The sequence below is a fragment of the Stylophora pistillata genome, chromosome 13 (genome assembly GCF_964205215.1).
Source record: "Stylophora pistillata chromosome 13, jaStyPist1.2, whole genome shotgun sequence".
Lineage (NCBI taxonomy): Eukaryota > Metazoa > Cnidaria > Anthozoa > Scleractinia > Pocilloporidae > Stylophora > Stylophora pistillata.
In genome coordinates, this window is record NC_142531.1 from 17,241,615 (window position 1) to 17,254,114 (window position 12,500).

Sequence of the window (12,500 nt, forward strand, 5' to 3'; positions counted from 1 at the left end):
TAAGCCAAGTTTATATCCACGTGTCTTGTCATTAGAAGCCATTTGCGAGGTGTGTTGTGTGATGGTTCCCTGTACAAATACAGGACCAGCGTCATGCGACAGTAGCAGATATAACCTTTCGTGTCCTTATACTTCGAGAAATTCTCGCGATTGAGTCTCCTGCATTGGATTTTGAGCAGAATAGACCATTAATGGTCGAGGAGAAGTTGTTTTTGTTAAATCTGTAATCTAAATGATATGTCTGTCTGTAAAAGGATTGAGATTGCTGTCGTTTGTTTGAGCAAGTGTGGTTTTACCAGCAATTGATTTTATAACCAATCATTTTGATGAGTACTTTTTATTTCAAAACAAACAGTTGCAATGTTATTTCAGTGTTCAGTTTTGTTGCAATGTTGTTTTCAAAAAACATTTAGTGAATCATACAGTAAGTACATTCAAGCATTTTTATTGAAAGGAAAGAAAATAACTCGTGTGGCTTGGTAAATGCAACCATGAACAGATAATGTCTTGTAATTGTAATTACAATTACAAGCATTTCAAGCATTTCAACGTACTTAAAAAGTGCACCGGGAAACTGGACTGTTTAGTTCATGAAATGCTTTTCATAAAGAAGATGAAGCCCTCTTTGAACAAACAATCGGATTCCATACGCGCGAAACTATTTATTTAATAGTTTACATAAATTTTATGAACTCAACACGTGCAATTATTTATTTAAATATTTTAAATATTTTAAACTTTTTACGTTTGCCACCTTCGTACGGTATAAATTAACTATTCATTTTTATTCTCTTCTCACTTGAGAATGATGACATGAAGTCATCGAAACGTTGTGTGTTTTTCTCGCTAGTGTTTATTCTTAATTGTAATTAACCACGAATATTGATTAAAAGCTTATATTGCATTAAGGAAAACATAAACAAGGAACCATTTATACACAGTGTTTACACACAGTTATTCTTGAAAATGAGGGAAGTATAAGGACCCCGAAAGGCTGTATCAAGCTTCAAATATCCACCGCTACTGCCGCGTGACGCCGGTCCTGTATTTGTACAGGGAACCATCATGCAACACACCTCGCAAATGGCTTCTAATGACACGACACATTGTGGATATAAACTTGGATTAAACGATAACGAAAAGAAAACTCTATCCGAATGTTGAGCATAATTTTCATGATTGTTGCACATATCTAACTGCAAGCTGTTAGATATGTTGCACATATCTAACATATAAAAAACAGCTTGCAGTGTTAATCAAGACTTAGATGTGGTGTGATCACTTTGGTAGGGGTCCCTGGTGAAAATCTTTGAAGGATCTTCAAAGATCTTCATGAGGACATTTGAGGATCCTCGTAAGGATCTTTATGAAGATCTATATGAAGATCTATGAGAAATCTTTTAACAATTCTTGTTAAGATCTTCAAGGATCTTTTATTTTCTTGCCAAGATCCTTAAGGATATCTTTTATTCTCTTGCCAAGATCCTCAAAGAATTTTGCATTTTCTTGCCAAGATCTTTAAGGATCTTGCATTTTCTTGTCCAGATCTTCAAGGATCTTCAAAAGATCTTGTCAAGAATTTCAAAGAATTTAATCCTTAAAAGGTCTTTGCAAGAAAATAAGAGATCGTTGAAGATATTGACAAAAAAATGCAAGAATGTTGAAGATCTTGGCAAGAAAGTAATAGATCCTTGAAGATCTTGATGAGAAAATAGAAGATCCTTCAAGATCTTGGTAGATCTTGTTAAGAATTTGAAATATGTATATGAGAACGATCCTTCGCAGTAAAGCACTATTTGAGCAATAGTGGAAATCAGACCTGAAAAAAATTTCAGGCCTGTAAATTTGATGGCCTGCTCCCAGTTGGCTTGTTAGCTCAATTGGTAGAGCGTTGCACTAGTATCGCAGAGGTCAGTGGTTCGAATCCCGTACAGGCCTGAAATTTTTTTCAGGTCTGATTTCCACTATTGCTCAAATAGTGCTTTACTGCGAAGGATCGTTCTCATATACCTCTCATAACCGCAGTTCACACATATGTTTCATATGTTTGTTGTTGTTTGATTTATCATCTACGGGTTTATATCGAATTAATCTGATGGCCTGCTCCCAGTTGGCTTGTTAGCTCAATTGATAGAGCGCTGCACTAGTATCGCAGAGGTCAGTGGTTCGAATCCCGTACAGGCCTGAAATTTTTTTCAGGTCTGATTTCCACTCTTGCTCAAATAGTGCTTTACTGCGAAGGATCGTTCTCATATACGTCTCATAACCGCAGTTCACACATATGTTTCATATGTTTGTTGTTGTTTGATTTATCATCTACGGGTTTATATCGAATTAATTTGATGGCCTGCTCCCAGTTGGCTTGTTAGCTCAATTGGTAGAGCGCTGCACTAGTATCGCAGAGGTCAGTGGTTCGAATCCCGTACAGGCCTGAAATTTTTTTCAGGTCTGATTTCCACTATTGCTCAAATAGTGCTTTACTGCGAAGGATCGTTCTCATATACGTCTCATAACCGCAGTTCACACATATGTTTCATATGTTTGTTGTTGTTTAATTTGAAATATCTTCAACTTTCTTGCTCAGATCTCGCCTCCTGGCTAGCTCACAATTGGTTAGAGCGCCGAATTGTGTTGTGCAGGAAGTCGAGGGTTTGAGCCCCAGCCCGACCAATACTCATGGTTTCACAATAACTGAGGAGAATTTGCTACCTTTCTATAATATCAAGAAATGGATAGATATTCTAGTCTTCTCGGATAAGAACGAATAAACCCTAGGCCCCTTCTCCTGCAGGGTCAGGGGTAGGAAACGTTAATTTCCCATGCACGAGATTAAGTCATTTATATACATTAAGTCTTAGGACCGCTACTGTTCTTAATGTATATAAGTGACTTACCTGATACTCTTAAATCTACTGTTAGACTTTTTGCTGATGATGCATTGTTATATGGGACAATTTGTTGTGATGAAGACACAGCCGATCTCCAAGAAGACTTGTATAGATTAGAAGACTGGCAACAACGTGGAAGATGGAATTTAATCCTTCAAAGTGTAAGATCATGTGTTTTACAACCAAGAGAGATCCACCAAAGCGAGAATACGTATTTTGTGGACAAATCCTAGAAGAGGTGGAATCTCACCCTTATCTGAGGGTAATGCTCGATAACAAAATGAGGTGGTCCCCACACATTGAAACAATCACATCTAGGGCAAATAAGGTCCTGGGACTTATCAAGCGAAACCTGTGGAATTGTCCAAAGTCAGTGAAAGAAACCGTGTATATGACACTTGTGAGGCCAAAACTCCAGTATGCCTGTAGCGCATGGAACCCACATTACCAGAAAGATAGAGCCGCTCTAGAAAGGGTACAGCAGAAAGCAGCCCGCTTTGTCACTGGAAATTACGATCGAACAACAAGCGTGACGGAAATGCTGCAAGACCTACAGTGGGACACACTTGAAACAATGAGAAGACATGCAAGGCTCTCCACTATGTACAAGATGTGCCACGGCCTCCTAGATGGGGATTGGGGGGATTATTTGATAACAAACAAAGAAAGGAGAACCCGAGGAAGCCATGATTTTAAATTTATTGTACTGAAAGGACATAAAGATTTATTCCCCAGGACAATAACTGAATGGAACAAACTCCCAAAAGAAACTGTTTCCAGCCAATCCCTCTGTATTTTTAAAGGCAAAGTAACTTAAATTTATTTATCGGTAGTTTAAATAGTTTTTAATAACTTTTAATAGTTTTTAATAGTGTTGTATATTAAGTATAGCTTCACTTATTATTATCTTAGAGTTGGCGCGATGCCCTAAACGATTTTGCCGACATAACGATGTTTAGATTTAGATTTAGATTACTGTGTGGTAGATGTTCTCCCCTGGGGTGAGGTGGGTGGGTGTTACACAGGGCCACATTTAAACCAGCTGAGTGCTGAAATGGGCTACCATGTATAAATACTCACAAATACAAATAATATCTTTGAAGATTGTTGTCAAAATTCTTGTTAAGATCTAATAATCCTGCCAAGATCTTTGAGAATCTTCATGAGTTCTGCCAATTATCTTTTTTGGTCTTCAACAGTCCTTCTAATATCTTCACAATACTTCCAAGATCTTTGACAAACTTCCAGAGAACTTGCGAGGGAAACTTATCAATTTTGCTGTAAATATGCGAGGATCTTCAATAAACATTATTTATAACAATTATGATAAGCCTCAAAACATTTATAAATTGTGGAAATATATAAATTTTTTATTGTGACCATAAAGAGTTATTTACACCAATCAAAGGAAAACAAAAGGAAAACAAAAGGAAAGAAAAACTATATGGGGAGAGTTAACAATTCAATAGTTTGTAGCTTTATAATACAACGAGGTCTAATAACAAAACACTTTTAGTGATTTTCTTCTAATAAAATAAACAAATATTTTTTTGCATAGCAATGGATGCAAAAGTTATTCTGTAGGGTTCTAACTAAGGAATAATAGTGTAATTAGCACAGGGTTAACTAAACAAATGTAGCCACTAATAGGACAGTAGGAAATGTAGAAAAAAAAAAATGGAAACTTGCTGTAAGTTGTTAAAATTGAAAGATCCTAGTCAACATTCATGTACACTATATTGCAAGATGTTTGGTAAAATGGAAGAACAGCTCCCCAAAATATGTCACCGACAGTTCACCGACATAATGAAAACAAATTCAGAAACAAGTAAATAGACTGTCATCTTGGTAAGTTTGAACTTTCACAATTACCTCAAAATGAATTTTGACAAACCACGGCCATGCGATAGAGGTAAATTTCGAGTGCGAGTGTCTTAATTGCCCAATAATGCACTGCAAACCTCATTATTGGCCATATCAATCTTCATTTATTGTGAAAGTTCAAACTTATCAAGATGACAGTCTATTTACTCATTTCTTAATAATATTTGTTTTCATTAATTATATCAGCCAACTGTTGGTGAACTGTCAGTGAACTGTTGGCCATCTGTCGGCCGACAGATATTTTGGGGAGCTCTTCTTCAATTTTACCAGATGTTTTTAACTACAATAACTTATAACACGTTGCACAAGATATCCTTCCAGATACAAATACTCAGCCAGCAAAAATCTATATATTAACAAATCCAGTCCTAAGATCTTACAAATCAAGCTGAAAATTAATCATGTCAAGATATTCATTAGAAATCTAGAGGTAGTTTCCTTATAACACTCTGATTTATTTCTTATCCTGGTAGTTTTTCTATCCACAAATTACAGTGTTTTGATAATTTAAAGTAAAGTATGAATGATAAAAATCATAGCGACACTTAATGGTGAACTCCTCAATACACCATGGAGAATATCACTGATCATTTCACTGGGTTAAGTCCAAGGTTGCAAGATAAACTTGAAATTTAAAATCCTACTTCTTACAAAAAATAAGTTCTTAAGAGGTAATCATCTGTTAAGTATTTCAAATTCTGAATTATGGGCTGTTCCCAAGTACACATCTGATACAAAATTAAAGGTAAAATTGAAGAACAGCTCCCCAAAATATCTGTCCGCCGACTGTTGCGCAATTTTGGGACTCTTTGAAAAAATTTACTTGTGCTTAAATTTATTCCAAATTCAGAATAATAATAATAATAACAATTTTTTTTTAAGGAACTATGAAAATAATAATTAATAATAATAATCTTTATTTAGCAATAATTTCCATAAAATTCTCTACAATACAAAATATTAACAGCGTAAAAAAAGATCCAAAATAACTCACTTTTGGCTCACATCTACTCCTTTTTTTTTAATGTCAAAGCGTCTGGAAAAGTATAAATAACGGAGTCAAACCTGAACAGATTCAAAGTCTAATAATCTGATAAGTAAAACTATAATAATAATAGTAATAATAATATTATCAATAATTTTATAATAATGATAATAATAATAACTTTTATTTCTTTAGCGCTCATATCCTGAACTCATGCCACTTTACAACACTGTGCGGGGGACTTTACCAGACTGCTAAGCAGTTTACAATCAATTAAAGGTAAATCTAACAGATGCCCCCTGCCCCCAATTCCAGTAAACAGGCCATACCACATCACAGTAATCTCGTGAGTGGGTCCTTTAACATCCCCTGCCTAACCAAATTAACTAATTAATAGATGCTAATTAACTGATTAATAGATGAGATGGAGTAAATGTGGTAGAACCAGGGACTTGTGGCGACAGGACCTACGGTTTATTCGTCCTTATCCGAGAAGACTAGAATGTCTATCTGTTTCTTGATATTATAGAAAGGTAGCACATTCTCCTCGGTTATTTTAAGACCTTGAGTGTTGGTCCGGCCGGGGATTTGAATTTGGCCGTTTTTGAATTTGGAATAAATAAGTAACGAGTAAATAGACTGTCATCTTGGTAAGTTTGAACTTTCACAATTACAGTTGGCCAACAAAATAAACTTTTGAGGTCATTGTGAAAGTTCAAACTTACCAAGATGACACTCTATTACCTCGTTTTTGAATCTGGAATAAGTAAGCACGAATATATTTTTTCAAAGAGGCAAAATAGTCGGCCGACAGATATTGGGGAGCTGTTCTTCAATTTTACCAAATTAAATGTCATTCCCACATTAAAGTCCTCACCAATAAATCTGTCACATTCAACAATTGATCCTTCATCTTAATGAGACGATGCTCTCCCCAAATTCCTGAGGCTGTGCTAATGCTACAAGATTAGCATATGGAATCCCCAAATTGAATGTTCTATGCCTCCCAGATCCACACATAAACAGAAAAACTTACTTAATTTATGATCACATATCTACCATAAAATTAGTCTGCACATAAAGAGTTTAAAAGTAAAAATTTGTGAAGAGCCTAGAATAAACAAGAAGTTTGAGTCCCTGTGAGTATTGCAACCTCAGCCAATTCCAATGTTTTCTCAGTCAGAAAAAAAACATTTGATCAAAATAAAACTTTCCCACTGCTCACAACTCTCAAAGCTTCAAATCTAAAACTCTAAATGTAATAATGATCAACCTTAGAGTATAAAATAACCGTATAACCATCAAAGAAAATAATGTTATTCTAGGTTACGTATACCGGTACTTACTTATTGTATAAGTGGAAGAGCACGATAGGAAAATATTTGGCTAGAGGTCATAATGTACAAAATGAGCCTCCTTGATCCACATGTTTTCTTGCCTGACTCGACCTAACTCAATTTCCAACCGTTTCCTCAGATAACTACAGTAGCTGCTTTTCATCTGTCTTCTTGAATAATTGACTTCTCATAGAGCCGTATGCACGACCGTGAAGCATTGTTCACGACCATAAACGATGTTATTTGCTCCATTTTGTAAAGCACTTATGCAAATCTATTTATTTTTTTAAATTTTTTTCTTTGCAGTAAAAATACACTCGTGGCGCATCGAGGCAGATGATAATTATATTTTTTACTAACCTGCTTAGCATTTCCGACCCAAAATGTGATGTGATCAAAAGCCACAAAAGACCCAACCTCCGGCTGAAAATAGAGAGATATATGTCTACACTCCAATAGAGATTCCCATTTGTTTAATTTAAGATAAAGACATGTAAAAGTTTTGAACGAAACAATTAGAAAGATCAAGCTAATGAAACACAATTACCATTACAACATCTATTGATAACTGCTTCGAACTTACCTTTTCTCCTTTGTCAGTATAAGTAGTCTGTGAAGAGAAAAACAATGAGTTAACATTTTTTCACTAAAAAACGACTAGATCGTGAAATACGAAATCATCACATGCCATTTTACTAGGGTTTTTTCACGGTTCTCCGTCCTCAACTCACGTTGCAATCTGATTAAAGTATAACCCAGTCTTTTCCCTCAAACTCCAAATATGGGCATCAAAAGGTCAGGCCCCCGACACGCCTATTTTGTCAGCATCTTGGGAAAAAAGACAAAATGCAAAAACGAAAAAAGGAAGAAAAGGAAAAAAGGAAAAGAAGTCAATTTGAGTTAGTTCGGCCTATGGCTTGTCTTTTATCAAGGCCAAGTACCTTTTTTTTTTTGCACCTATCACATGACGAATTGATACATCCCCTCTTTTTTATTTTCGTTTTGATACGATTCCATAGGTTTTAATTTCAGATTTGATGAAATGATACAGATGATACAGATTCCACGACCTGTAAAAGCAACGATTCAAATTAGTCATACTCTCTGTTCTGAGATTTGGCTTTTAAACTGTTCAAAGCCATCGAACCTTTCCAGTAGTGTAAATATGTAAATAAAAAAGTTCTTGACTCAATTAAGTTATGTTCAAAATTGAAACATTTCGATCTTGGGTCAAAATCGGTAGCGTGTTTGGAGCGGTAACGAATGAGCAAAATTACTCTCTTCCAGGCTCTCATTCTGTGGGGAATGAGGACTAGCGGGGTCGGGGAAGCGCGCGAACGACATAAGCAAATACAGCTGTTAAGCAAACGGCTGCTTTAGCTGACTCTCGCTTGTGATCACTCAGCTGTTTTTGCATTCAGTTTTACTGACCGAGACGTTGTAATGGCTTGGGAGAAATCGCGAGTAACGCTTGGGTAATGGAGCGGTTCACATACGTTCTTGGGTCCAAAATACTACGCACATCGCTATGGATAAGCGGCTTTTCATCGTACATCCTGGTCTTGCATTACTTCAGATATCAGTCGCAGGAATGGAGGAGAGGTCTGAGCAAAGTTCAACGCCGAGCCGTCAACGTGGGTCTTTTTACAGGTTTGCTGCTTTTATCATGGGTCCTTTTCTTAGACGCCCATTATCAAGTTATGTTTGATTTAGAACACATTAGTAAAGCCCTTACTCAGAAGTGTCCAAATCGGAAAGCTTCCAATGGTGTTTAGTATTCCCTTGCCACTTCCATATACTGGGGAATGTATTTGTCCATCGCTGTTTGCTGCGTGTTTTTCTCTCTGTGCCTCGCGATAACGAACGATCTTAGAGAGGATACCATCGCCTGACTAAATGCACTGGGAATGTTTGAGATGCTGTAATAATGCACAAACGAGTGCTTGAACAACTTGAAGAAAAGATCAACCGCATACGGGTCTGGATTTTAGCTTACTTTTTTTTTTTTTACCTCCACCGCGCCACAACAATATCAACAGGACAAAAAAAAGGAGTAAGGGGGGGGGGGGGGAGGTCAAGAAGAAAACATTAACGGGAAGTTAGGAGCTAAATGGTACGCAATGCCCTTGCACTGCTTTGCTTTATTTATCTGAAGAATCTGTATTTTAACTTTTAGACTGAGCATTGCGCAAAATTATTTGATGTTATTATATGACTGTGTCTCACAAGGCCAGTGGAAACTACCGAATTCACGAATTTGATTGGCTAGAATCAATATTGAAAGCGGTCTAGATTTTCCCATCTAGACCGGCATCTAGACTGGTTTAGAGAAAAAGAGTACAAGAAATATAAAAAAATGGCATATAAGACACAGCCATATAATAAACATCTTATCAACCGAGCTAGATCGGTCTGTGTTGGAGAATCTTGACCTCGGTCGCCGGTACAGAAGTCACTGCGTTTGGTCTGTACTGGCGACCTCGGTCAAGATTCTCCCATACAGACCTCCCGCTCGGTTAATAAGAACTAAATACTGAGTAAAACGTGACAGTTAGTAAACCTGAAAGACAGAAAAGTAGCTGTCACCTATCTATGTTTAGTACCTGCTTCCTTCCTTACGCCATACCTGTTCGAGTTGTATTTTCTTTGTTATTCTGTAAAAAGTTGAGTAATCAGAAAGCAAGGAAGAATATAATGTTCCACGCATGCGCATGGAATCAGAGTAAGTAGCTTTCTTCTACTTACTTGGATGGAATTTATTGAGTTTTGTTAAAGTCTGAGAACATTATTATACAAGTCAAAGTTCTCCCTACGCTTCTTTTTTTGACAAGAATATAATGAATTCCTCATTTACTGCAACTTAATCGTATCTGCTCTGATCAAAAGTAATTATGTAGGTTTGGTGTTTCAACTGCGATAAACAAAAATTTATTATCCGAAGTTTGCATTTGCTCAGCGTGAATGGGCTTCCGGCCGAGATAAACGATAGGACTGAGGACTAGAACGACTGCGAAACTGAAAAATATAGGCAGAGGATCATATTCGATTGGCTATTTGATGTTAGTGACCGGTGACGTTTGGTGGAAAGAAAGCAAACAGTCTGGTAGAGATGGCTTTCTTTATAGCAAGGAACCGATGTCTTAAGGTCATGGTGAGTACTGTAAAGGTGAATTTTTTTTAGTGTGATATAAAAAGGAGTAACACCTCGATCATGGTTTGTTCAATGCAGTAACTTGGTGGAAGACATTTGTGATATCGCGCCACGATAAAAACTGAAAAATACAGTCTACAAAGAGGAAGACAATCACAAACGAGGTCGGTCGAAAAGTTTCAAATTTCATTTAGAACCTAAAGTATATTGTATCCGTTAATTAAATTGCGTAGTACCGGTGAGGGTAAAGTTGACTTGTTTAGAGTTACTCTCAGCTACTAAAGTCAACTGCCAAACGTGGTGCTGGTGAGCCAAGCTTATGCAGATCTTTCGAGAGAGAAACTTAAGGAGGAAATAATGAAATTCATAATTTTTTTTCTTTTTCTGAAAGGAAGATATAGAGGGCTATTCAGCCATTTTCCCTGAATGATTAAATGTTCCAACTAAAGTGAACGCATTTCGATTTTTGTACTTCAAACGCTTATGACGGATGAGCATGCAAAAATGGAACATTTTACTCTGTTTACCAGGGGACGTCAGGCCGCAGTGTGGGTAGCCTTTTTCAAATGGGAGAGTTATAAGGGGGTTTTAGAGATAGGCGTAATATTTGAATAGGAACTGATCAATTATCAAATGAGATCGAGAAAAAGTTCAGAAAGTGATGTTTCTTTACTTAAGAAGATTCATTATGTACAAGAGGTGAACGAATGACACTCACTTCGCAAAATTTTAAAACGAAAAGGAATTTATTTCGCTAATCTTACACTAGATAGCGAGGGTTTAACTCTTCAGTTTTCACGCGACTTCGTAAAATTCAAAATGAAAATCGATAATCACGGAAGAATGAGTAAAGTTAAAACTCTGGGAGGAAGAGTATAAAGAGCTGCTCAGCAGTTTAGTCAGAATAATTAGGTGTTCGATGTTGAGTAAGTGTATTTCGGGTTTGTACGTCAAACTTTTATAATAAAGCTAGATGGATTTGAGCATGTAAAACAAGATATTTTACTCTGTTTTACAGAAAACACCAGGCTTCAGTGTTCATCTCGCTTTAAACGGTTGGATTTTTTTTACAAAAACGATCTTAGTCCAACTGAAGCCGGCTTCTTTCTTGAGACGGTAAGCTATCTGTGCGTGGCAATCAACTTTGAATGTCTTCGTGAACTTTTCGTTTTCTACCCGGGGTGTGATTTGTATAATCGATGACAAGAATACTAATGAAAATAAGTGAATCTATTTCGGTTTTTGGGTGTCAGACGTTTTATTAGAAATTTGAGCTTCCAAGATGAAAACATTTTTCTATTTTTAACAGGAAACGTGAGGCTTCAGTGTTCATCTCCTTGGGACGGTTGGATTTTCATTTCAAGGTCCATCACAGTACAACTGGAGCTTCTTTTTTGAAACGGTAAGCTATCTGTGTGTGATGATCGACACATTGTCTTCTTGAAAATTTTATTTCATAGTTAGTGTGATTGGATGATTAAAACAAATATATTAACAAAAAAAATAAGTGAATGTATTTCGGTTTGGCACGTCAAACGTTAGAACAAATGACGGATTTGAGCTTCCAAAATGAACATTTTACTCTGTTTTACAGGAAACGTCAAGCCGTCAGCGATCATCTCTTTGGAATGGTTGGACTTTAAAGACAAGATCGACCACAGTACAACTGAAGCTTCTCTCTTTAAACGGTAAGCTATCTGTGTGTAATTTGCTGTATAAACTGTTTAATTTACTGTATAATTGTCTTCGCGATCTTTTCATTTTCTAGCTGGTGTGATTTGTATGACCGAAGACAAAAAAAACTAACTGATGCGATCGCTATGAAAAACGGAGGAAGTCGATCGGTAATAGCGCTTTATACTGAGTGTAAGACAGACTCAAGATATGCAGATAAATGGCCAGAATCACTCAAAGAGTGGAAGGAATTAGGGAAGAAAGTATTCATTCCTTTCCCAAAACCTTCGCGAGACATGGCAAAGTGCAAGCGTTGGCTGGTGGCTTGTTCGCATGAGTTTTTTACGGAGAAAAACATAACAAGAAACACTTAAGTTATATTTGTGCTCTTCACTGGCCCGGCGGAAAAGGTCCAACAGCCGAATTTCCCGATTCACTAAAGGCAAATCTAAGACCAGCGCAAGTAAGTTGAGCACATGCTCCTAAGAGGAAAGCACCGAAAGAAAGAGAAAATTCAGCGTCAAAGAAACAGAAATTATTCAATGACAACTGCCAGAACATTAACTACATAAACTACATGA

The 12,500-nt window shown here is 36.7% G+C and overlaps 1 protein-coding gene and 2 long non-coding RNA genes across 4 annotated transcripts in view; 2 read left to right on the forward strand and 1 right to left on the reverse strand.

The window, feature by feature from the left end:
* LOC111345688 (4-hydroxyphenylpyruvate dioxygenase a) overlaps positions 1 to 12,500 on the forward strand; it is a 192,804-nt gene that overhangs the window by 11,114 nt on the left and 169,190 nt on the right.
* LOC148717913 (uncharacterized) lies at positions 4,385 to 7,991 on the reverse strand. 2 transcript variants are annotated; one of them, XR_015994388.1, is made up of 4 exons: positions 7,783 to 7,987; positions 7,678 to 7,704; positions 7,455 to 7,517; positions 4,385 to 5,808 (listed from the first exon to the last, which is right to left on the reverse strand). It is a non-coding gene; the product is annotated as an uncharacterized LOC148717913 (long non-coding RNA). The 2 variants fall into 2 exon arrangements; XR_015994389.1 differs by lacking the exon at positions 4,385 to 5,808 and adding an exon at positions 5,925 to 6,868 and having other exon boundaries at positions 7,783 to 7,991.
* Positions 9,168 to 12,011, forward strand: LOC148717914 (uncharacterized). The gene is made up of 4 exons (XR_015994392.1): positions 9,168 to 10,409; positions 11,264 to 11,361; positions 11,555 to 11,647; positions 11,840 to 12,011. It is a non-coding gene; the product is annotated as an uncharacterized LOC148717914 (long non-coding RNA).